At 37.9% G+C, this 25,610-nt stretch overlaps 1 long non-coding RNA gene across 1 annotated transcript in view; it reads left to right on the top strand.

The window, feature by feature from the left end:
- The window catches only part of LOC122210868, a 158,774-nt gene extending 153,779 nt beyond the window's left edge, over positions 1–4,995 (top strand). Inside the window, exon 4 of the long non-coding RNA XR_006198331.1 lies at positions 4,926–4,995. This is a non-coding gene — a long non-coding RNA (uncharacterized LOC122210868). The remainder of the gene's footprint in view (positions 1–4,925) is intronic.
- Positions 4,996–25,610: the final 20,615 nt, after the last annotated feature.

Raw genomic sequence — 25,610 nt, 5'->3', positions numbered from 1 at the left:
TGGGATTAAATAATTCTATTTTCTGACTGTCATCAGATAACATTACCTGATTTGCTCCCAGATAGGAGTGTTCCCTATTCCCTTGTCCCCCACGCTGCAGGGTAGCTGTTAACATATTTTCATAAGGATGTTTTTGCAAGTATGGGACTTCCTTTATTCTTCCCTGTCTAAGCCACTCTATTTATAAGCTCCTGTTCCCATCACTCCCAACCTTTTAAAAAAAAATAATTTCTAAACTCACTAAAGAAAACCAGAAAAAACAACAACACTGTTTTCTTTAGATGTCTCCACCTTCATTCACTTCCACTTGAAAACATAAGTGATTATGTTGCCACGATTTTTCTCTTTTTTTAAGACTCTTTCACTTATCCCCCGTGGGCCTTCTTTCCTTTGAGAATGTGAACCCAGGAAATTATTCTCAAGTTTTCTCTGGGCATTTTAAAATCAACACTCCTTAAAGCTAAGGCCCATACTGATTGCTGTTCACATTAAACACTCAATCAGAGTACCCTCATTCTGCCTTGTTCTTGCAGGATGCCTTATTGTTTTCCTGAGTTTTATCATATTTATGGCTTCTTAGGTAGGCTGTTCTACAAAGGAAACACTTGAGATCTAAGATACTGTACCGCTTGGCTTTATTTCACTGGCAACAGTGTCATGTATTACAAGATCAAAATATACAGCTCTAGTGACCTGCCCCAACTTCTGGTTATCTGTGTTTATAAATATCCACTTCTCTTTGACACTGTGGAACATGGCATTTTTGAGAATACATCCATGGGACTCCAGCAGTGAATATGCAAAAGGAAAAATGAAGGACTTATTGCAATATGCATGCAATATGCACCAACTTTGGCGGTAGAAGTAAGGTAGGCAAACCGGCAGGGTCCATAGCAAGAACTATTATTGGTTCAGTAAATAGTCTCATCCAAATAATTAGTAACACATTCTCATGATCACTTCCCAAATGGCCAAGGCATTTGGTTTTCTAACACAGGATTCCGAAGGCTCTGATATATGTGCTCTGTGATATATGTGCACAAATTTTCCTCTCTTCCTACCTCATCTTTGAACTTCTGTACACAGAGAATTGATCCTTTACTCTTTTTGTCTCTGTTTTTGCTGTTTGACTTACAGCTTCCTTTCATCTTTTCACCAACCTTGACACGTCTCCTCTCTCATTCTGGGATTTTAAATATCTTTGTCATGTAGTTTTGCTGGTTAGACCTACATCTTTATGCAACTTTGTGACTCTTCAACAAAAGCTCTCAGATTTATACAAAGATGGAAGTCACATCAGGTTCAGTGAAAAACCACTGGAACCTTGTGGGCCTTGAGGTTTGAAGGGACTTCGAACCTTTTGGGGATTGTGTGCGTGTGTGTGTGTGTGTGTGTGTGTGTGTGTGTGTGTGTGTGTGTGACTTGCTGAAAGGTCTCTATTTCTAAGGGGAGAAAGCTTTTCTTCAAAAAAGCTCAAAAGACTGGGACATCAAATAACTCTTACAAAACATTTTGATGAGTTAAGTGTAAATGAATCAGAAACATATGGATTGAATTTCCCTTAAAATACACATGGGTTTAAAAATTAAGGGGAAAAGTGCTTGGCAAAATTCTCTTTGGGTTTGGCCAAGTCTGATTCCTTTGAAAACTAGTTCAAGACATGATGCCAATCTCGAAATGCTTCTGGGTCCACACATCTCTGGTTCAAAGTGCTCTCTTCCTCAGAGTCCTCTATTTCCCTGCTTTGTTCACTGTTGTCATCAGGACTATCCCCTTTAGTAATCCTAATCAGAATGATACCTAAGAATAGAAAGTTCGTATGAAAATCTTCTCCGATGCAGGAACTGCTAGTGACCAGATCTTTGCAGAGTGCATTGAATGGGCACATTGTGATTCATTTACTTCCCAATTTATTGAGTATCTGTTACATACTAGGCACCTACAGAACACAAACAAATCAAGTATTATCTCCCTAGTTAGAAAACTCATAATCTGCAAGTAAACCAGACGTTCATTATGATAGGAGACGATGAGATGAATGTCGTATGGGCTGGAGTCCTGCTGGCTCTCTCTGCCTTTTTGTTCTTTTCAGGCCCTTGATGTATTGGATGATGCCCAACCGTATAGGGGAAAGCAATTTGCTTTACTTAGTCTATAGATTAAATTGCTGATGTCTTCTGGAAACATCCTGACAGATATACCTAGAAATAATATTTAGCCAGATATTTAGGCAGCCTGTGGCCTAGTCTAGTTGACACATAAAATAAACCATCATAGAGGTTGAGTTTTGTTCACTAGACAAAGTGAAGTCACTGAAGATGTTTAAGAATGTAACAAAATTCAAGTAATGTTTTATGAAAGTTAGTCAGGTGACTTTGTGAAAAATGAATCAGAAATGGGAGAGTTTGGGGATCAGGTAACCAGAAGGCACTTAGAAGCCTTGATTTATATAGCTTGTGTCTTGATTTGCCTATTTTGCATAATAGTTATTGATTTCCTGACGATAGATGACATTTTAGTTTTGTACCCCCTAATGTGGTTGTATATCTGTTTTTAGTTAAATCAAAATTGGTGATTGTATCATCAGGATTTGTAAATATTGTTGACTGCTGAGCCAAATAGTGTATCAGGATTTCATCTTTTTCTTATAAAACATTTGTTTTTCTTGGAGTTTCTAATTGGGTCAATTTTTTTTTTTACTTGCATAATTTGCTAGACACACATTTTGATTATTTTCAAATGTTCATCATATCAATTGTTCTATCAAATTCCCCTTTTTACTAGGGTCTTCTCTTCCAGACTCCTTAATCTTCCATCTCCAGCCTGGACTGTTTCTCTTTTATGGCTTTACCCTGAGAATTTGGTTCTGATTCTTCTGCAATGGATTTTTGCTTTCTCTTTCTTGGATTCATACTTCCTTCTTTCCCTTTATTTCATTGCTAAAGGACATTCCTTCATAGGCTTACCAAAAAAGAGAACATGTTTGAATAATTTTCTGTTTACTTGCATTTATTCATTCTAATCTGCAATTGGCTGATGGCTTGGTTGGCCTAAACTGCTTGGTTAATAATTTCCATTTCTCTCTGGCTTTTGAAGGCGGCATTACCAATGATGGCCTTCATATTCTTGACCCTTTGTATTATATCTGAATCTTTCTTTTTTGGAAGCTTCTCAGGTATGCTCTTTTAGCCTCAGTGTGCTGATATTTCATAGTGATGGGCAATGGTATAGGTGTTTTTCATTCATTGTGCTGGGCATCCAAATAAGTCTCTTTTTAGTCTAGACATTTGCATTCCTCAATTTTGTGACATTTCTATGTAATTTTCCTGTGATAATTTTCCTCTCTTTGTTTTTTCACATTGTCTTGGAATTCATATTAATTGGATATTAGATCTCTTCCATTAATCCTTAAACTCATTTTCCCCTAGATTTTCATTTTATCTGAAATTTTGGAAAAAATTTTTTCACCTCATCTACTTTTTGTTTTTCAATTTTTAATGGTATTTTTTATTTTCAATGGTATTTTCAAGAGCTGTTTTTTTCTGAATTGTTCATTTCTCATAGTAGTCTCTTCTTGTGTTAGAAAAAAAGTCTCCTATCTCTGATACTATTAATTAAAATCCTTTTGAAGTTTTTTTTTTTCCTTGTCCCCTGAGTTATTTCCTCTATGTCCCCTCCTTTATTCACCGTGGTTCCTTTTTTAATGTGGGAGTCTTTTCTTAAGTGTTAGCTGATCCGTTCATATGTTAAGACTAAAACCTTTTAAATTGTGTTTAAATTGTGTATCCGTACAGTGGGATACTCCTCAGAAATAAAAAGAATAACAGTGATGAATCTTAATAGCACTATGTTAAGTGAAAGAAGTGGGACCATGAAATTCCATTGACAGGAAATTTTTGAAAAGGCAAAACTCTAGTGACAAAAGCAGTTAAAAGTTGCCAGGATCTAGGGACTGGAGGAGAAATTTGACTGCAAAGGAATTTGAGGGAAATTTGGGGGTGATGGAAATGTTCTATATTTTTATTATGGTAGTGGTCATATTACCATATGGAACAGTCAAAACTCATAAAATTTTACACATAAAGTTGGTGAATTTCACTATATGATATCACAATAAAACTGATTTGACAAAAACTAAATTTGTGATTCTTTTTTGAGGAGGTTGGTTGACTTGGAGTCTTTGAATGGAGCTTCCCGTATGGAAAACCATCTATTTCATGGGTAGTATCCTACAAATAGCAGTATGTGGAAGTCTTCACTTCGATTGAATGTCTTTAGAACAACAAGACAATTGACTGGGGTTCTGTATATGAGCTGGGGTCCTTGCACTCCACACAACAGAGTTTAAAGTTCTTTTACCTATTTTAATTACCACTTTTCATTGTATCTGTTACATCTAAGTCCATAGTTGGTATGTTTATATTTCTAAAGTAAGCCATTTAGAAGCACATCTATCTTGAATCTTGAGATACATATCTGAATTTATATGTAATTGAGATTTTCCATGAAGGAACAAAAAAGGGAAAGAAATGAAAACTGAATAAACTGCATCTGTCTTTTTATTTGCAATTTCTATGAGCTGTGGAATTGGGGTTTGAGATAAGTTTCTCTGTTGATACTTAAGATCCATGAGATGCATAAAACGAGGCACTGGCAGTATCTAAGAAAACACTTGCCTATGTCACAGTAACCCTCCCCCCAACACACTGGGCTATTATTTTTAAAAATGTTTGTAAAAATTGGAAAATATTTCAAAAATACAAAAAGCACAATATATAATACAGGAAGCACCTATGCGTCCCTTACTCAATTTTAAATTATATTATCATTTTACCATTTTCTCTTCAGAATTTTCATAAGAAATAGAAATATTTTAGATATTGTTATTCTCTCTGCCTCATTAATCTCTCCCATTTCCCTTCCAGAAAACAACTGTCCTCTTGATGATGGCACGGCATTCTTGCATATTTTGTTACTTCACAATAAATGATTAAAGACGTAAATAACATATCTGTCTTTTTTTTGAGTTTGAAAAATTTACATGAGGACAATCATACTATGAAATCTTTTGTCACTTGATTTTTTTCATTCAACTTTGTTTTTGAGTTTTATTCATAGCGATATGCAGAACTACTTCATTCATCCTAATAGTTGTAAAACATTCTATAGAAAGAATAAATCAGAGTTTACTTATTCATTTCCCTCAGAGGACCATTGGGTAAGGACCATTGGGTAAGATTACATGTAGTGCTTTAATGGACTTTCTTTGCACTTGTCTTCAGGAGCACAGATGTGGGGACTTTCATACACTAGTGTGCATTAGAACTAGCTAAGGTGGTGGTGACAACACAGATGTTCGGGCCTTACCCCCAGAGTTCCCAATTCAACAGGTGTAGGTGAATCCAAAAATTTGGATTTTTAACAAATTCCCAGTTAATATTGGTGCTGGTGTTGGGCCACACTTTGAGAACCATTGCTCTAGGGTTGACCTGTAGGTGAAATTTTTGAACATTGGATATCTATATAGTTTCCACTTTGCTAGAGATTTCCAAACTGCTAGGGATTTCTAAACATACAGTATTTGCATCAATATATACCTCCACTATCAATCTATGCATCCCTATTCCTCATTATCTTGACAAAACTTGGTGTTATGTCTTTAAAATTGTTTTCAATACAAATGATATCTGTTTTATGTTTTTCTGATTAATAGTGAGATTGAGACTAATTTCTTACATTTAATGTTCATTGCTTTTTCTTTTCTATGAATTCTATATCCTTTGCCTCCCCCCCATTGAGTTGACTGATTTGTTTGTTTATTTCTTTATTTTATTGCTTTGTAGAATTTCTTAATATTTTCTGGGTACTAATCTTATTTGATAATGAGCTGCAAATCTCTTCCTTTAATCTTCTATTCTGTGATTTCTCTCCTTTCATTTATCATATTTTTGATGGAGAAAAGTTTGAGATATTAATGGGGTCAATGTCAGTATTTTCCTTTGTGATTTGTGCTTTTATAATATATTTCCTATTCTGATGCTATAAACATATATCATTTTTTATAAACTTAAGACTTTTATTTTCACTTTTCACATGTAGTTTTTAATATATTTGGGATTAATTATATGTATCAAATAAGGTAGGAAGCTAATTTTTCCCCACATGGGAAATCAGTCACTTTCTCTGTCATAACCAAATTTCTATTCATTTTTGCATTTGTTCCCAAACTCCTTTGTCCATTCTATTAATCTTTTGTCTATTGCAGAGCCAATACTATACTTTTTAATTACTTGAAATTTGAAATGTTTAGAAAATATGGGAGTTTTTTCCACTGTATTCCTCTTCTTTAAAATAAACTTATTTCTTTTTAGTTCTTCTGACAGGGTTCAATTTGTCAAGTTGGGTGAAAAATTTGGTTTATGTTTTCCAGTCGGTTCTATCTCTTTATTTGGCACTGAAGTATTTCTCTGTAATAACGTGTGCTTATTTGAACTTGATTTCTCTTTTACAAAAATTTGAGGTGGACTTTTTAAAAAAGGACCATAATGCAATAGAAATAATTGTATGTGCGTATGTGTGTGTGTGTGTGTGTGTGTGTGTGCATGTTTGAGGGTAGAAATGAGAATAGTGTGCCAACCGTAAAAGTCATAAAACTATTGGATTCAGCATAAAACTATATTCAAACCTTTCTAGTGAGGATGAAGAGGGATGTGTGATAAATATGTGACTCCTCTGATAGAAGAAACACACAAGCTTGTGGTAGAAAAAAAATTGTATTCTAATACCAAACACTGTCAGAAAGTCTTGCATAGAGCATTTCATAGGGAATAGTGAAAAACGGTATCCTCGGTAATAATTTATCAGCAAGTACAAAAATGTATTTCTAATGGTGGTAGTCAATACAATGTTAATCTTATACAAAATTGATAGCAACTAGCTAATGTGATGTATTCTACCCCTTCCCATGGTCCAACTTCATTCAGGAATAGAAATGAGAATAAAGAGATCTTCAGGTAGATTTTTCTCTAACTTTGTAGTTGGCAGATTAAGGCTCTTGGGTCCAGTCCACCCTTGCCACCTGTTTTTGCAAATAAAGTTTTATTGGAATGTAGCCACACTCATTTGTCTGCATATTATCTGTGGCTGCTTTCCTGCTACCAGTTGCAGAGTTGAGTAGTTGTGATAAAGACCATATGGCCCACAAAGCTGAAAGTATTTACTGTCTGGCCCTTTCTAGAAAATGTTTGCCATCCCCTGCTCCAAATTATCATTTCTTAAATCATTAGCTTTATATTTATTCTAGGCATATTTTTAAATCCTACCCTTCATTTTTATAGCATCTGTGAGTATAAGTAAAGATGTAATGGACACAGTGGTCAAGGTCAGGCACTTTGCCAAGATGATTTGTTAATGTCTTTATTCGGGAAGAGAATGTAATCTCACCCTGTACACTCTTTGTACCCAGGAACTTCATCACCCAAAGGGAAGCACAAAGATATCCTGCATTCTGAATTAGGAGATTTTCTATTTGCCTCAGCAACATATTCCTTCCTTTTGCTCTGCTCGGAAGGTGGTTCAGCCTCTTGCCATCGCCCCTCACTTAGTCACGTAGTCTTGATAGTGCTTCCTGGACTGTCACTGAGCCGGCCATAGGAGTCCTGAGATAGCATCTTTCTCCTCACCTGGATTCAAGTTCTAGTCAGTCTTAATGATTGCGGCAACTTTGTTTCCCCTTAGACCCAGTACTAAATTCCTCTGAGCTCCCTCATGTTAAGTCATCTTTGTTAAATTTTTTTTCGTAAGGACTGGTTAACTGAACTGCCACAACTCACAACTGGTAATATGTTCCAGTGGAAAAAGCACAGAATTTAGAGCCAGAAGTCCTGTTTTTGAATTCCTAACCTTGATACTTAGATGAATGACCTTGGGCAGGTCACTTAAACTCTGAGACTCAGTTTTCTCATCTGCAAAGCAAGGATACTAATAATGCTTGTCATCTCTACCTATTAGGATCAATGTTAGAAACAAATGAGATATGTGAAAATAATTTGTAAACTACAAAATAATACACACATGCTCATTATTATCACCAGTTCTCAAAGGTTCCCTCAATGGTTTTTCCTAATCTTCAAAGGCTTTTCAGTTGGGTTCAGGAACCAGTCCATTAATTCTCCATTGTGAGCCTGCTTGCCAAAGGGTCTAATCATTGAATTAGCAGCTGTCTTCTCTGGAAACATGCTGCTCCTTCAGGCACAGCCACTCTCTGCAGATCACTGTTCTAGAACCTGAATGTCTCAAAGCTGAGCTGTGGATTTTGACAATTTGAGGGTGGAGTCAGGGAGAGAATGTTCCTTTTGCTGCTCATGAATTCTATGGCATCTCATGGCCCTGGACCCCAAAGCAATCCTGATTATGCTGAGTTGCACATATACTTTGATGAACACCTTCTTTAATTTCTTGACTAATTCCTTTTTTTTTTTGTCTGACTCAAAACCAGAGGATAGAGCAAAAGTGGGAAATGGAATGTAAGTGCCCCTAAATGAATTTTGCCCATCTCTCCTCTTAGGATCCAGATCTGTGTCCTGAATTCCTTCTTTCATGAGGTTTTTCTTTCTCCACTGCTTTACCTCACCTCAGTCCTCACACCATTTAGGAGGAGAACTTGGCTATTGGATTCATCCCATTTCAGGACATGAATAGTGTCACTTAAGAGTGGATAGGGTCACTCTTTATTAAAAAATATCACATGTGAGGTCCTTTATTCTTCATTTTTCTTTCTTTAGATATTCTTTCAAGCATATGTGTTATTTTGTCTTTCATTTCCAGTATCATGGAGACAACCCAAGAATGGTCAGATTGCAAAATTTGGATTGAGTCAGGGGTGGTAGAGACTCTCATTAGCTGTTAGGGCAAGCTGTCCATCTCAACCCAGCCTTACTAGAACTTTGCATTGAACGTTGGACTAAACTTAAAATTAGATATATATATAAAAAATGAAACATTTTTGCTCTTTGCTATTGCTTCCTTTGTGGATATTTCCTCCAGAGCTCTCAGAGAGAAGGTGTAACTCAGATTCCTTTTTACCATCAATAATTCACACAGTTTACATCCATGAACTCACAAATAAATTCCCGGAGTGGTCACTGGCCCACTGTTTTCTGCAAATGGCTAATCTCTGCATCCTGAGTTAAGCGCAACTGGGACACTGTGTTATAAACTGTAATCTAAATTTTCTTCAATTTTGAACTAACTGCTTTTTACAGAAAGGAAAAATGAGGATTACAAAAAAAAAAATCATGGCCATGATATGTCTGCCAGATAAAACATAATTTGCTTTATTTTTCCCCTTTGCACCATTAAGAGATTTATTGTCTCCTATTTATTTTCAGCACTTTTCTTCATTTCTGGGAAGTCTGACCTGCCTGAATCATTATTGCATCTGAACAGAGTTTTGCAGACAGATTTCCAGTAATGGGCTCAAATAATGGGCTCTATTTGGCATTTCAGTGGCCCTTTAATGGCATGAGAAGGGCAGTGCTTCTTGCATGGTTCCTGAGAAGCAAACATGAGTGGCCCCCGGGCCTAGTGGCAAAATCCGAAGCAGACCGCCACAAATTAAAAAATTCTTTGTAGTCATATATTATGGAAAATTTGCATTTCATATATTTGTGTTTCCTTATATATAAAAGCGTCTAAATGCTTTAACTGACATTTCAGGCCGATGTACCATTTTTATCCTGGCATACTTCTGCTAGTTTTTGTTCACTGTTAGTGGCTAGATGCATCTCCAGTCTGAGATTTGGAAGTAGGGAAACTGGATTTGAATCTTGATTCTACCACTTCTAGACACCTAAACCTGGGCAAGTTACTTATCCTTTTTGAGTGTAGATCTTCATCTGTAGAACAGGCTGTTGTGACGTTTGAATCTGCAATTGGAGATCCCTTTCTGTTGATAATTGTTCAGTGTTGAGAGAGAAGGGCTGATTAGAACCAATGGGGAGGTATGAATCCTAGAGCAGTTTGAGATGATTAAGGGAAGGCATTTTCATGAAATTTAACCGCTCTCATTTTGTAAAAGTTTCACTTTATCATATTAGTTCCTTGGGGATGTTTATAGTGTTTCTCATCATAGATGTGCCAATGTTAGGAACAATTCTCCCAGAAAATTTTGAGACAGCTGCCAGCTTCAGGCTCCCAGACTCACCCCTACTGAACCTCAGTTCAACAAATACTTATCAAGGAACTTTTCTGCATCCATCACTTCCCAGGTACTCTGGGTCATATTAACAAATTGTGAGCTATGGTCTATACTCTCGAGGACTGGAGGTCTCATTAGAGGAAACCCACAAAGCAGCTATACAAATTCATCAGTAATGCTATAAGAATATGTAAGAATATAATATATAAGAATATAAGAATAGTACATATTTTTCAAGACTCTGCCAACCTCTTTCTTCTAGTTTCAAAACATCTTGAAAGATAGAAATCATTATTTCTGTTTTACTGATCTGGAAATCAGGGTTCTAGCTCAAGACTGTATAACATGTGCTACAGTAGATCTAACAATGTCATATGTCAGCCACCCGAGTTCTTCCCTGTAAATGGACTTTTCCCACATGATTCTTTAATTGGAATATTTTGGGTCAAATGGAGGTTAAGAGTGATAACCTCTCAGTTTCTAGAAGCAAAGCTGATACGAGATTTATTCAGCACTTACTACATTGATCAACGAGGCTCACTGCTGTAAAAAACCTTACATTTCAATACCAGGGCTTATATTCTTTCTGAATCCCCTCTCCCATTTTTAGCATAATGCCTGATACGTAGCCAGCTAGACAGAAGCTATTACTGCTCACTAGTATCCAGTGCCACTTCACTTTCTTCATTTTCCTTTGCAGTTAGATCAATTTGTGACTATTCAGGCCAATGGAGTGACTGAGATGGTTTAGAATATGAAACATCTTTCCCACTCTTTCTTCTTCCTGTGTGTCAGCCTGATGATGCGGAATGACCCTGGAACCACAAGATGGCAGAGCCACAAGATGGGGGATACCTGGGTCTCTCTGAGTCACCGCTTGAGGAAAGCTTCCAGGAAAGCCATCTCAGTAGGGACATCCACATTGGGCTTTGTATAAGCAAAAAATAACTTTTTATTGGGTTAGGACACTAACATTTTTGCATTGTTTGTTATAGTAGCTAGCCTGCATGACCGGTACAGAAAGAAGATACTGAATAAATACTTGCTGTACTGAATAAATACTTTCACGTGTTTCACATTAAAATCCCTTGGGGATTTTTTTTTTTTTTTTTTTTTTTTTTTTTAAATCCAGAGTGCCCAGGTTACAGACCAATTTAATTAGAGTAATTTTTGGGTAGTGTTCAGGCATCAATCTTCTTTTTCCCTTTTTTTTTAAACGTTCTTGGTGATTCCATTCTACAGCCAAAATTGAAAACCAGTGTGCTGTATTAGTGCTATTCTAAAAAGCGTGGTCTGTAGATCTTGTTCAAAAAGCCCGTTCTTGTATGTCCAGATTTGTGGAATCAGATTCTCTTGGAGTTTTGTGTTTTAGTGAGCTCTCTGGAGGGAATTCTTAGAAAGATTAAAGCTGAGAAAAACTGCGTTAGAACACCCTCTCTAGTGATTCTCAAAGTATGGTCCTCTGACTACAATCAGAGTTGCTTGGAAATATTTTTTAAAGGCAGGTTTCAAGGCCCAGCCCTAGGCCTACTAAGTTAGAATCTCATGATGGAAGTGCCTGGATATCTACATCCCTAAAGAATTTTCTAGATAATTCTTGGCTCACCAGAATTCACACTTATCAGTTTACTGAAACCAGTGCCCTTCCTTAGAATCATATACATTCTTTCCCACAGTTCCTCTTCACCAACTACCAAGTCCTTCTGAGTTCTGCTCAGAAGATAGAGGATGGGAAGGATGATAATTTTCTATTTTTAACCTTATATGTAGTTTCCTCTTATAGTTGCTTAAGTAGAGAACTCTAATACTTGCTTTCAAGTGTTGGTTTATAGATCATTATTTATTAAATGTGGATGTTCTGGAGAAGAGAACCTTCCAACTTAAATGATAAGAAATGATGCTGGCTGAAAGCCAAACCTGAAAATTAGGACTCTCTAAAATAAGTCAACATGCGGTTCAGTTGGTGGAGCTCTTATGTCTATTGATCTAGTCAGGAATTTTATCTACTGTGTAAGAAAAGCTGCCATGGCACTAATCTAGACGCTACATAGAGAGAAGTCAAAAGAGACATGGAAAGGAATATGCAGAAGCAAGAGGATGATTGGAAAAAGACTAAGTCATTTAAGTGCATTGGGCAAGGCCTGGCTGGGGAGTATACTTTAGTATATACTTTTAGTATATAGTTTAGTCCTGGCTGATGTCTTTGCAAGTTTTGGAAGAGAGAGATTGCATAATAGACCTTTTTGATTAAAGATAATCAAAATCTCATTCTTTACCAATTTCCTTTCTCTTTCCCCTGCCCTCTCAATACTTGGAGTTAGGTCTATGCTGGGTTTTGGAAGGGCATGATTTACATGGCTGCTATAAGAAGCTGATTCTAAAAGCTATGGACATCATACATAGCCTTTGTGCGTGCTGTTTGTTTTGCCCCTATTTCATATTGTCCTGATGCCTTACTTTCTGTCTCTCATAGGAATTTGTTGGACACTAATTCTGAGCTGGAGAGCTAGAAGTGCGAATGGGAAGGTTTTTGGCCTGGCCCTAAGGAAGGTTACTGTCTAAAACAACCCTTGAACAACCCAGGCTTGAACTGTGAGGGTCCACTTACATGTGGATTTTTTGTGATAGATACAGTACAATACCATAAATTTATTTTTCTTCTGTATGATTTTCTTAACATTTTTTTTTCTCTAATATACATCTAACATAGAAAATCTGGGTTAATTGACTGTTCATGTTATGAATAAGACTTCTGGTCAACAATAGGCTATTAGTAGTTAAGTTTTTGTGAGTTGAAAGTTATATGTGAATTTTCAACGGTGGGAAAGTGGGTTGGTACCCCTAATCTCCTTGTTGTTCAAGGGTGCAGGCGTTCCAGGAGGAAGGGCTCTGTGCTTTGGATGTGGGCAGGAGGAGAGCCTGGGCTGAGGAGGGAGATGAACAGATCCATTCCTCATTTCTCTGTGAACTGTGGGGGACAGAGCCAGCTCACCACTTTCATTAGAACTGTCCTAACCCCACTCTTTTGCAAGTGGGAACGAGGGATGTGAGGAGCGAGAAATCCTGTATATTAGGAATGATCTGGGTATATTCAGACAAAACTGCATGTGGTGGAAGAGACCGTGGTTTGCATGTTTGATGGGACAGAGCCCTGGGGCTCAGTTTCACCTGAAGATACCTTAGTCTGCCATCTAGAAGCATACTGCACCATGAGTAGGGTATCAGTGAGCTAAAATCCTGGCACACACTTGGCCATAGGGCTCTAGGTCCTAGGAGGTGACCACAAATCTCAGAAAGTGACTGAAACACAACAATTTGTAATACTCAGGTGGTTAGGCAAAAGGGTTCCTAGTCGCTATGTTACAATTTATAATTTCCAGTCCCTAAGAGGAGACATGAGAAGGCAATGTAGCATGGTAACTGAAAGCTTGGAATTTGGAGTCAGGGGACCTAAATTTATACTCTCACTTTATCACTATATCAACTGTTTGGCTTTGGACTTAGTAGAGTCCCTTGTGCAAGTTGAATAAAACAAATAATCAGTACTCTCCTTGATGATAGTTGTAGTTCATGGATAGGTAAAAATGGAAGGCAGTGGTGTAGAGAAAATATGTCTGGGATGCTCTGGTGGTTATAGGAACAATGACCAAGGCAGAGGCCCAATTTTCCATAACTGATAGAACTATAACACATAAGAGGCAGAAATTCAGTTATCCTACACAGGCACCCAACCAGGGGCAAGGTGGCAGCTAGTGTAATTTGTTGCTGGTCCACGGCAATGTGTTTGGGGACATTGACACATCCTTCTTCAGGGAAGCATTGAGTGCCAGTGAGTCATCATGAAAAGTGCATAGAGTTTGGACTTAGGTTTATTTTATTTTATTTCAATTAATTAATTAATTAATTTTTAAAGTTTATTTGAGAGACAGAGAGTGTATGGAGAAGGGGCAGAGAGAGAGGGAGCACACAGCCCAACACAGGGCTCCATCCCATGAACCGTGGGATCATGACCTGAGCCCAAATCAAGAATCGGCTGCTTAACCAAATGAGCCACCCAGGTGCCCTTGGACGTAGGTTTAAAGCCAATCTCTATATTCTACCAACTGTGTGACAGGTTCAAGTTAACTTAATTTGTAGAACAGGGATGGGAGGAGGTGAAGATCCTTACCTTTCAGAGCTAGAGCAAAGAATAGAGACAGGAGCCTAGAAAGTGCCTGGTAAATGGTTGAAAGTCAGACAGTGGCAGTCATTGAACACAGGTAAAGCTGAGCCTACACAAGGCACTTCATTGCTCAAACCTTAGGGAGAGAAGAGATACAGCAGCCTGAGAGGCAAGGAGGGTTGCTTTTACTACTTGGGAGTAAAAGCATTACTTTTGCTTTCCAGATTTCGCAGTACATGTAGCAAAAATGGTCAATTACTATATACTTCTCCCTTGAATATGCAGACAGCCTCGATTCACACAATGGTGAAAGCTACTTGCAGTTCTGACTATGCTTCCCTCTGTTTTCTACCACTTCAAGAGCCGTTCTTCATCTGCACTGCCTCCCGAGTTCAGTTCCCAGTATATCCTATTAAGGGCACTCTACTAAAGAGCACTTTTCTTTTCTTTCTTTCTTTTTTTATCCCCCCAGCTGACACAGAGGCTTAACAGATTAATTCATTAGTCCTTAATACCTTCTCCTTCTAAGGCCTGGTTCAAGTTAGTGCTCTTTGATTAGCACTATCTTTTCCAGTACTGTGCTGAGCTCTTTTGCATCTCAGTTCTTCTGGCATTTGTTCCTGAGAGGGAGGTAAAAAGATTAAAGGGAAAAAAAAGGACTTGTAAAGTTTGCAAGATCACATCATCTAGTGATAAACCTTTCTTTACTTGCCGTGTTTTCTGACTGGGCAAATATAAATGATCAATTTCCTACACAAGCAATTTATTTAAGAAGGGAAATATATATGTATGTATATAAATACCACTGCTGGTATGTGCTAAAGAATATGGTTTATTTCAGCAATAGGTTCTTGAACTTAGTAGTTTTACAGAATTATTGGTGTAATAAACCCCATCGGTTTGTTACAGCATTAACTGTCCCCTGTTTACTTCAAGCTGTTAATCAATACAACAGCCAGTAGTTGCTGGCAACTTGTAGTATTTTGAGGATTACTCCAAATATTTTTAGTTACAATTTCATTCTTGCTTTTCTTTGTTCTTATTTTTTGGCTGTATTTAGCAGAGAGGTAGGAATCTGTAAGCTGATCAGATGTGCTCTCAGATGCAAAGTGCCACTGGGATTTAATAGGTGAATGTCTTGTATAGGAGGTCTGCTGCATAGTTTCCTTCCTGGGTACCTAGTTTGTAAATGCCATTGATACGATAAATGGTGAATGGATGATGATAAAACCAGCCTTCAACCAATCTCCGATTCTTCGTAGTGCAGTTTGAAGGCATGCCATTTCTAGGAAGTATTCCCCAAAGACATGATCCTCTGAACCATGGAAGTTTTTCATGTTTTAATGTTTGCTTTTTTAATATGTGAATATTTGGCTCTGTTTCTTTCCATGCACTTGGCATGGTCTCTGTTAGAATAACATGTAGTTGATGCTTAGCTTGGGGTCATGATGACTATCAAGCTGCAAAGCAACAGGGCAAGTAAAAAGGCTTTGCAGCTGCTGCTTGCCAAAGAAGAGTGCTGGACGCAGGAACTTCATGTCTGGGAGCAGCAAGTGTGAGGGGCATTGTTAGTTGCGGGGAAATTTCTCCTTGAAGAAAGCTTTGGTTTGTGCACATGAGCTAGATCTGTGCTATGGTGTTCTCTCTCTAAACCTAGTGGGTAATTATGGCCAACTAATCTTTGCCAAAGCAGGAAAGATGGAAAAAAGACAGTCTCTTTAACAAATGGTGCTGGGAGAACTGGACAGCAACGTGCAGAAGATTGAAACTAGACCACTTTCTCACACCATTCACAAAAATAAACTCAAAATGGATAAAGGACCTGAATGTGAGACAGGAAACCATCAAAACCCTAGAGGAGAAAGCAGGAAAAGACCTCTCTGACCTCAGCCGTAGCAATTTCTTACTTGACACATCCCCAAAGGCAAGGGAGTTAAAAGCAAAAATGAACTACTGGGACCTTATGAAGATAAAAAACTTCTGCACGGCAAAGGAAACAACCAACAAAACTAAAAGGCAACCAACGGAATGGGAAAAGATATTTGCAAATGACATATCGGACAAAGGGCTAGTATCCAAAATCTATAAAGAGCTCACCAAACTCCACACTCGAAAAACAAATAACCCAGTGAAGAAATGGGCAGAAAACATGAATAGACACTTCTCTAAAGAAGACATCCGGATGGCCAACAGGCACATGAAAAGATGCTCAATGTCGCTCCTCATCAGGGAAATACAAATCAAAACCACACTCAGATATCACCTCATGCCAGTCAGAGTGGCCAAAATGAACAAATCAGGAGACTATAGATGCTGGAGAGGATGTGGAGAAACGGGAACCCTTTGCACTATTGGTGGGAATGCAAATTGGTGCAGCCACTCTGGAAAACAGTGTGGAGGTTCCTCAAAAAATTAAAAATAGACCTACCCTATGACCCAGCAATAGCACTGCTAGGAATTTACCCAAGGGATACAGGAGTACTGATGCATAGGGGCACTTGTACCCCAATGTTTATAGCAGCACTCTCAACAATAGCCAAATTATGGAAAGAGCTTAAATGCCCATCAACTGATGAATAGATAAAGAAATTGTGGTTTATATGCACAGTAGAGTACTACATGGCAATGAGGAAGAATGAAATATGGCCCTTTGTAGCAACATGGATGGAACTGGAGAGTGTGATGCTAAGTGAAATAAGCCATACAGAGAAAGACAGATACCATATGTTTTCACTCTTATGTGGATCCCGAGAAACTTAACAGAAACCCATGGGGGAGGGGAAGGAAAAAAAAAAAGGAGGTTAGAGTGGGAGAGAGCCAAAGCATAAGAGACTGTTAAAAACTGAGAACAAACTGAGGGTTGATGGGGGGTGGGAGGGAGGGGAGGGTGGGTGATGGGTATTGAGGAGGGCACCTTTTGGGATGAGCACTGGGTGTTGTATGGAAACCAATTTGACAATAAACTTCATATATTGAAAAAAAATACATCTAGTGGGTAATTAAGTACTGTTCTAGTTGCGGTTTGTTCCTGCTTCCTCTGCCTCTTTATTTCAAAGCTTAATTCACAATCTCTTAAGTGGAGGAGGTGACATAGGACAGCTCATTTCTTGCCAGATTGGTAACTGAAGTGTTACCTCTGAGTAATAATAACACTTGGTTTGGAAATGGTCCACTTGATATTTCTTGGTATTGATGGTCTCCACTTCCAGGGGGATTTAGGGAGCTACTGTAGTTTAAAAAAGAAAAGCAAACAAGGACAGCTCTATCATGCATTTGTGGATCCCAAAATTGAAACTGAAGATAGCAAAAATGATCCTTTTTATTGTTTTCTAAATTAACCTTTCTTTCTTCTTCATTCTTAGGTTCAATGGTCCCAGAATAGCTATGTCTAAGGTCTTTTAGAATACAAATTTTCATTTGTCTTAATTGGTCATTTAACTAAAAACATTAAATAAATATTATTAATAATAAATTAATGAGGAATAAGTACTAAGAGACAGAACTAAATTGCTGTTAGAGCGTTTCTTCCCCAGGCTTTCCAATCAGAGTTAATGTTGTCAATAGGAGATAAGATGAATAATAAAAGATGGATACCAGGCACTTAAGAAACCCACATAAATATGAAATATAATGCTTATAAAAGTATAGCATATCCACAGCTGGAGGGCAAAAGAGTGGTGGGGGGAAGTGAAAGTCACATTTAATATCTTCAGTTTAGGGGCTTAATATATTTTGAAGGAAATGCCTCAGTGTGCTTCCCGGGGATAGAATGCGCACCCAACTCCAGAGGCCTAAAGGAAATGGCAGATTGTCAAGGACGTGGTGAAGAGTTCTTGAAGCTGAGGTTCTCTGTGTTGCCAGAGTTTGTTTCTTCAAGGGATCACCAACCCAATGTACTTTTTGCAACCTTTTGCTTGCCATGTCTCGGTTTCTCCATCTATAAATACATTACATCTAATCTTTGGGGTGCTGAGTGTGATAATTCCATAGCCACATCTTTTCCATATTCATTTCATGAGTTAATTAGGAACTGCCTAGTATTTACATTATTCAATCCTAAAGACCAAGATTAAGTGTTAGCCTTTCCATTCATCATCTTACTCTACAATCATCCTTGAGATCTTTCCTTTTCTACTTAGCATGTGTTTTCTTACAATGGTGGTATAACCCTTAACTGTCTCTTAGAGTATCAAAAGTGGTTTGTCCATGTAGCATCTCCTTTGTCTCTTTCTGTTTTTGTTAACTGGTTAACCTAGAGTCTATATTTATTGAATTTATATTTTGGACTCTGAGAATCTGAGATAAGCTTAGGTGCATCCTTTTAAAATCAACCATAGTTGATTAAACTTGGCTGAGATCTTCAGCCTTTTACAAGAGTGTTAAATGCATTTGAATAAGTCTGCCAAAAAATATGTCGTTAATTATTCTGAGCATACGAGGTTTACTTTCTTATGCAAATTTCAACAATAAGCAGACATACAAAGTAGGTGTGCACATTTAGAAGAATATTTTTTATTTAAAGTCTATTTTGATCATTGCCCCTAATGGTTAATAGTAAAGACAACTTAAGGGAAGGTTTGGAAAAACATTTTTAATCTTTCCTTAATCACAAATACTGCTGACTGATATGTTTGATTATGCTGCAGCCTGCTTTATTGTTTAGCTTCTTCTGTTTTCACCTTTAGCTATTTATTTTTAATATCTAATCCTCTTTTCCTACTTGTTCAGTTTCAATCAAGGATTTTCTTTTTCTTGAAAGAGCCTCCCAAATAGGAAAAGTCCTTTGACTTGATTAGCAAGAAATTAAAACAACGAACTGAAATTAAATGTCCACTCTCAAACTTGAGTTTAATTAAATTTTCTCACTTACTTGTAGGTTGACTATATTTTGGGTCTCTTATAGAATTCTTATCAATAAGACTATTTTTCCTTTTCTCCCGGGCCTGTGTTTTTTACCTGTCTTGTGTGTGTGAATGTGCTGTTGTTTCCTTTGCATCAATAGTATTTTATTTTCTTTGCTTGTGTTCCCCTCTGGCACCCTTCATTTTATCCCTCGTACTACATAAATCAACTTTTTACTATATTGTCTATCAAGACCCTGCTAATGTTTTTTATTTCTGCTTCTACTTGTAGAATGTATAATTTGACTACTTGACATTTTTCCTTCTATCTCAAGTGGATTATACATATAAATGAAAGTCTGGATTTGAGTTTTCTTTTTTCATTAAAATACACATAAGCTTTGTAAAAATTCCAGTATGTTTTAAATGTGCTTTCCACAACTGTTAGAAACGAGCTTCTTTCAGCCTGTTCAGATTAAATTAATTTTTCACTGACTCCTTGTTTCAGACTGACTTTGCTTTTAATAAAAGCATCAAATGAAACTAGAAATACAAACCAACTATACTCTATAAGGGAAACAATAGAATCATAAAAAAAATAGTCATCAAGATGTCAGTTAGATATGTTTGGGGAGATTGGGAGGAAGTAGTGATAGTTCCCTTATCCTATAGAAAATTTCAACTCCCCAAGAATCTTACAACATGAGAAAATATTTCGAAAATGAATTTTAACAGGAGTTACTAGAAATTGAACATTCAACACTCTAATTGAAAAGCTCAACATAGATTAGTTAGGTCCTTCCTTCCAAATACATAAATTCTATTGTGGATTAATTTGGTTGCCACTGTTGGAAAGTGACTCTGTTGAGCATGGACAAAGTGAAGCCCTGCTGTAGAGACTCACGTGCCCGTGTGTTTTAATGCCAATAACATGAAGCCAGAAGACCATCCATGGAAACAGGGAGACATAAGGAACAGATGACAAAGTTACAAATGATAGACTGGAAATATAGTCTTATATTCCCCTGAATGCTTTGAGGAATATTCTCTAAATTTTATAAACTGGCCCATGATAACTCGTTTTAGTATCCTTAAAAGACAGAAAAATGGTCAGCTGAAATCAACATTTAATCCGAGCAACTCAGATATTTATCTCAGTTAGGCTGCTTATCCAAATGGGACTCAGTCCCATGTGGGAATAAATCTTTAAAACCAATTCATGATAGAAGTTACAAGTATCTCAAGATACCCTAGTCTCCAGACCTATTCCTTTGCAGTTTCCTACATTTCAGAAAATGCCACCTCAGCTTCTCTAGTTGTTCCTGCCCAAATTCTTGATGTTAATCCTGAACTCCACTCTTCCTCTTCCATATCATATTCAATCTATTAGAAAATCCTCTTTTTTCTTCATCACAAATGACATCTGATATCTTTATATTTCACAATTTTCCCCACTACTTGGGAAGTTTAGTCCACGCCATCATCATTGTTTACTTGGATATTTGCAACAGCTTCTTTACTGCTATGCCACCTCTGTACTTGCCCCTTTATTCTCAAACCAGAAATCAGAACAGTGGTTAAAAATAATTCAGATTATGTCTTTCTTCAGCTCAGATCGTTCCAATTGTTTCCAATCTTACTTAGAGTAAAAGTCAAAGTCTTTGCAAGGCCTATTTGGCCCTCATTGCCTCCTCTACCACTGCTTCTCTAATCTGTTTCCTGTGAATCTCTCCCTCATTCTCTCTGCTGTATTTACTCTGGCCTTCTTATTGTTTCTTTAAAATACCCAGCATGATCTGCTTCAGGACCCATGCCATTCTGTCCTCTGTGCCCTAGGTTTCACATTGAGAAAAAGCTACCAATTCTGTCAGTTAGTTCTAATAGTATAGCAAACTACCCCCAAACTCATTGGCTTAAGATATCAAGCATTTTTTACTATTGTTCACAGCCCTGTCAGTCAGCTGGGTATCAACTGACTCGGGCTAATCTGGGCTAGGCATGCAGTTCATCTGCAGGTTGGGTGTGATCTCTGCTTTAGACTGGGCTTAACTGGGTCAATTCTAGTCCTCTTTAGTCCTTTTCACACTAATGGCAAACATGTAAGAAGGTGAGTAGGTGTAAGACTATGTAAGTATTTGCTGTGAACTATTGTCATCTTCTTAGGATAATGTTCTTTGGATGATTACTAGATCTCATTTGGAAAAATGGCTCACCTGGAAAAATTAGCAAAGTGGCAGCAAGCTGGAGCCTAAGTGAATGGTCGCCATCAATGGTTTTTCTTGTTGTGTGACCAAAACACTTTTAAGAGGTCCTTTTCTCATCTATGCTGCACTGAACTACAATTGGACGTTTTTTTTTTTTTTTTATTTTTTTTAACGTTTATTTATTTTTGAGACAGAGACAGAGCATGAACGGGGGAGGGTCAGAGAGAGGGAGACACAGAATCCGAAACAGGCCCCAGGCTCTGAGCTGTCAGCACAGAGCCCGACGCGGGGCTCGGACTCACGGACCGCGAGATCATGACCTGAGCCGAAGTCGGCCGCTTAACCGACTGAACCACCCAGGTGCCCCCAATTGGACGTTTAAAAAAAATGTTTCCTTATTTTTGGGGGGGAAGGGGCAGAGAGAGAGCAGGAAGAGGATCCAAAGTGGGCTCCACACTGACAGCACAGAGCCCTATGCAAGGCTTGAACTCATGAACTGTGAGATCATGACATGGCTGACGTCAGACGCTCAACCGACTGAGCCACCCAGAGACATTTTTAAACCTTGAATAAAAGTTTTTCACTAACAGCTTAGTGTTGTGATAATGCAGACTTTTTAAGAAATGAAAGCAAAAGTTTATCCACAAAATTTGTGGTATGGGACAGAAAAGAGGATGGCAAAGAAAGGACTCAAAACAGAAAAGGGAGATTAGTTAGGGAGCAAAGTTTGGAAGGAGAGGTTAGAGAGATGTAAGCTGTCAGCTTTCTGTTTATACCTACATGAAATTCTCAGGAATATGAAAGATCACATTGGTCTTCTTGCCATATGATTGATGGGAGCCCTAGTCATGTTTTTGGGTGTTAAAGGAATGGCTAATCCCAGAAGCTGCAGGGATTGGGGACATCAAATTTCACATACAGCTTTAAAACATTGCCTCTTTTCAGAGTTGAGATGGGAAAATTTCGACGACTCTCCTAAGATATATTTTTTACTGATAACTGTTCTTGTCTAATTTGGGGGAGGGTTTCTACCCAAATAAAACCTTTTTCTTAATATAACTATCCATATATTTTCCTTGTTTGGTCTCTGATTTTATTGCTTGTATGATATTAATTTTTTGGCCTTCATATCTTGAATTTAATGATGCATTTAATGAAGGGCTCAATAATTCCTTGTGCTAGCAGTTTATTTATATTCATTTATAGTTGCTGCAATTGTCCATTTATGGTTGGTACTGACCATGGATAAGGACACACCATTGAATTCTCTGGGTTGTGAACATACTCTTTCCTGTCCCAAATGGATAGCAGCAACTTTAGCTTCTCATAGTAATGAGGGACAGTCATCTTGCCCACATAAATAGCTCTTTTTTTTTTTATCAGCTATCTACCTACATGATGAACCCAAAATGACCAGAGGGTTCTCAAAGCATCAGGTTAAATGAAACCCCTGCTTTGTTCTCTATTAAAAGGATTTCCCACTGGGAATTTGGACTTCTAAAGAATAGAATCTATAGAACCAATAGAACCCACAGAATCCAATAGAACCATTCTGCAAGTGAAGCCATGGAAGTAAAGGTGAGTGAAAGCAATCCCACTTCCACTGCTTGGTTCTCATGCCCATACTTTGTCACTCCTGGGATGCAGCACAATGTGTGGCCTGATGTTTTGGTTCCTACACTGTATCCTACAGGACATTGCCCCAAATTCACAGGTTGTGTGACTCTTAAGCTGAACTTTTTATAGGTTGTTTATCTTTCTGTTAAGTTGCCTTCTTTCTGGATGCTCTGGTAAACTGTAAGCATGACTTCAGTCCCTTGTTCTTATGTTATGAGAGATCCTGAGTTGGCAAACCAAGTATTCCATAAGCCTTCAGGCAGTCATGTTGCCAGAGTCACTTTGCAGTGTAAGTAAACTTACAAACAATACATGTAAATTCTAATAAGTATTAATTGTCATCCCCTCTGGAATGAGTCTGGTATAATCAGTGTCCTACCAACTGCCTATTAATCTCCTTGAGGGATGCTGCCATATTGAATGTGCAGCTGTTGAGCTGTTGAGCATTCATCAACAGCAGTACCTAAATTCGTTTTGGTATGGATTTTGGTACGGTATAGTCTTCCATTCTTGCCATGGATATTCTGTTCATGGACTGGTTGCATTAACATTGGCGTGGAAGTAGAGAGAGGTCCTATGACTTCCACAGGTATTCTAGTTATTGACTGTTCCTTTATAGTGGACATTCATTAGTGGTCATTTTCAGAAGACAAAAATATCCTCATTCCATGTGCCCTTTAACATAGGTTCATCCACATGCTTTTTTCCCCAAATTTCCTTACCTCACAAATGATCAAATCGTATTCTTTCCAGGTCCCTTGTAGATTAGCTAAGTGATTTGTCATTGCCCTAAATTCCTATGTTTCTGTACATGTTAAGCCACTATTACTGTCATAAAAGGAGGACAACAAACAACTTGCAACTCTGCTAGCTGAAAGGATTTCCCTTCATTCTGTCTTCCAGGGCCACCCTAGAGATTGTCGTAGTGCAATGACAGTCTGGTTTAGTTCAGCATTAATAGACTGTGATCCACACCTGAGTTTTTGTTCTTCCTGGATTAGCTAGTTTCAGGGAATCACCCATAAGTGTATAGGTTTAAACTAAGAGACAGGTTTCACTGCAATGCAAGTAGGTGATATGAGAATCTAGATTACCTGTTTATGTAACTTATTTGTGCTTTTTGTATCTGCTCATATCCTATCCCATCATGCAATGGACTCCTGCTGTGCCCACCTGAACTTAAGACTCATTGGATCTAGTGATACCCAGTCCCTGATACTAGCTCCAGTTACACAGTCATGTAGAGGCTAAAGGTCAGTCTTCACTACAGTCTAGAAAAATTCTAGGCTCTGCTTTTAAAATGGCAAGCATTTTGTTACTGCTGATGGTATGGCCTTGTGGCAGAATCCTTGGGGTCTGCATGACACTTGCATTAGGACCTGTCAGAGATTCTGTACAGCATTCTAATCTCCTATATATACCTCTAGCCCATCAGTTTTCTGGGCTAAATGTCTTCAGTGGCAAGATAATTTCCATGATACCTTGGGCCTTTCTTGCTCTTGGTCATGCTAAAGCCCTGACAGCCTTTTGAGTCACCTGATAAATAGCTTTCTTCTTGTTTTTTCATATCATAATAGCTCCACTCCAGAGGTCAGGGAACCATCCTGAGGATGCTGCCAGGTGTTAAGGATTTTTATTCCAATTATGTACCCAGGGACCAGGCACATAAATGTAGCTTCAATCCAGTTATGACTCATTCCATTCCAGTGCCAATGCTGCCATGTAAACCAGTGTTTTACCTTTTACACCTCTTCACTGGTGAACATCTTATAGTATTGATGCTATAGCATGCCACAGGTCACTATCAAAGAGGCCCTATTGCTATCTGCTGAGGGAGCGAAGTCCCATTTCTTCTTTTGATACCCTATTTCTGAATTCTATCCCGATGTCTAATTTTCTAGAGCCATTTGTCAAAACAATGATTCTAGCCTGAGTAATCCAAAAAGCAGAGCAGGATGAAAGGTTTATATGTAATTGGTTTGTTTTCGGAAGGGATTCCTCAGAATGAATTTGGGGAATGGGTTGATTGATGTGGGGAAGGAAAGACGGAAAGGAAACCAATCTAAGACCATCCTACCAAGTTGATCATTCCTGTGGGTACCTGGGCCTTGGTCTCCTGAGGGATCTTCTGAGAAACAGTGGAACATACTGAGGCATCATTTATCAGAAAGGCTGATAGGTGTTGGAAGTGATTCCTGTTTTGGAGAGAAAATTTTGTGAGCAATATGGAGAGATATTGATTGAATAACAGTATACTTAGGTGGACTTGACATAATCTGAAAGATTGAAGTCAGTCCTAAAGAAGGTAATCAGTGGCAGGTATTAAGACTCTGTAGTATCAAAAAGTTTCTAAATTGTATATTTGAAAGTATAATCTGTATATTCACCCACGTTGGCTGATAAATTCGGTGAATAACTGAATTCAGAATTAGGATCAAGAAAGTCCCACTTCTCTAAATTTCTTATTTATATGTCTCTTCCTCTTTACATTTTAGAGCAATACTGTCCAATAGAAATATAATGTGACCTGCATAAGTAATTTCAAATTTTCTAGTAGGTATGTTAAAAAAATTAAAAACTTAGGGTGC

Source organism: Panthera leo, chromosome F2 (assembly GCF_018350215.1).
Source record: "Panthera leo isolate Ple1 chromosome F2, P.leo_Ple1_pat1.1, whole genome shotgun sequence".
Classification (NCBI taxonomy): domain Eukaryota; kingdom Metazoa; phylum Chordata; class Mammalia; order Carnivora; family Felidae; genus Panthera; species Panthera leo.
The sequence above is the reverse complement of the archived record's forward strand: the minus strand, read 5'-3'. Positions and strand labels throughout refer to the sequence as shown.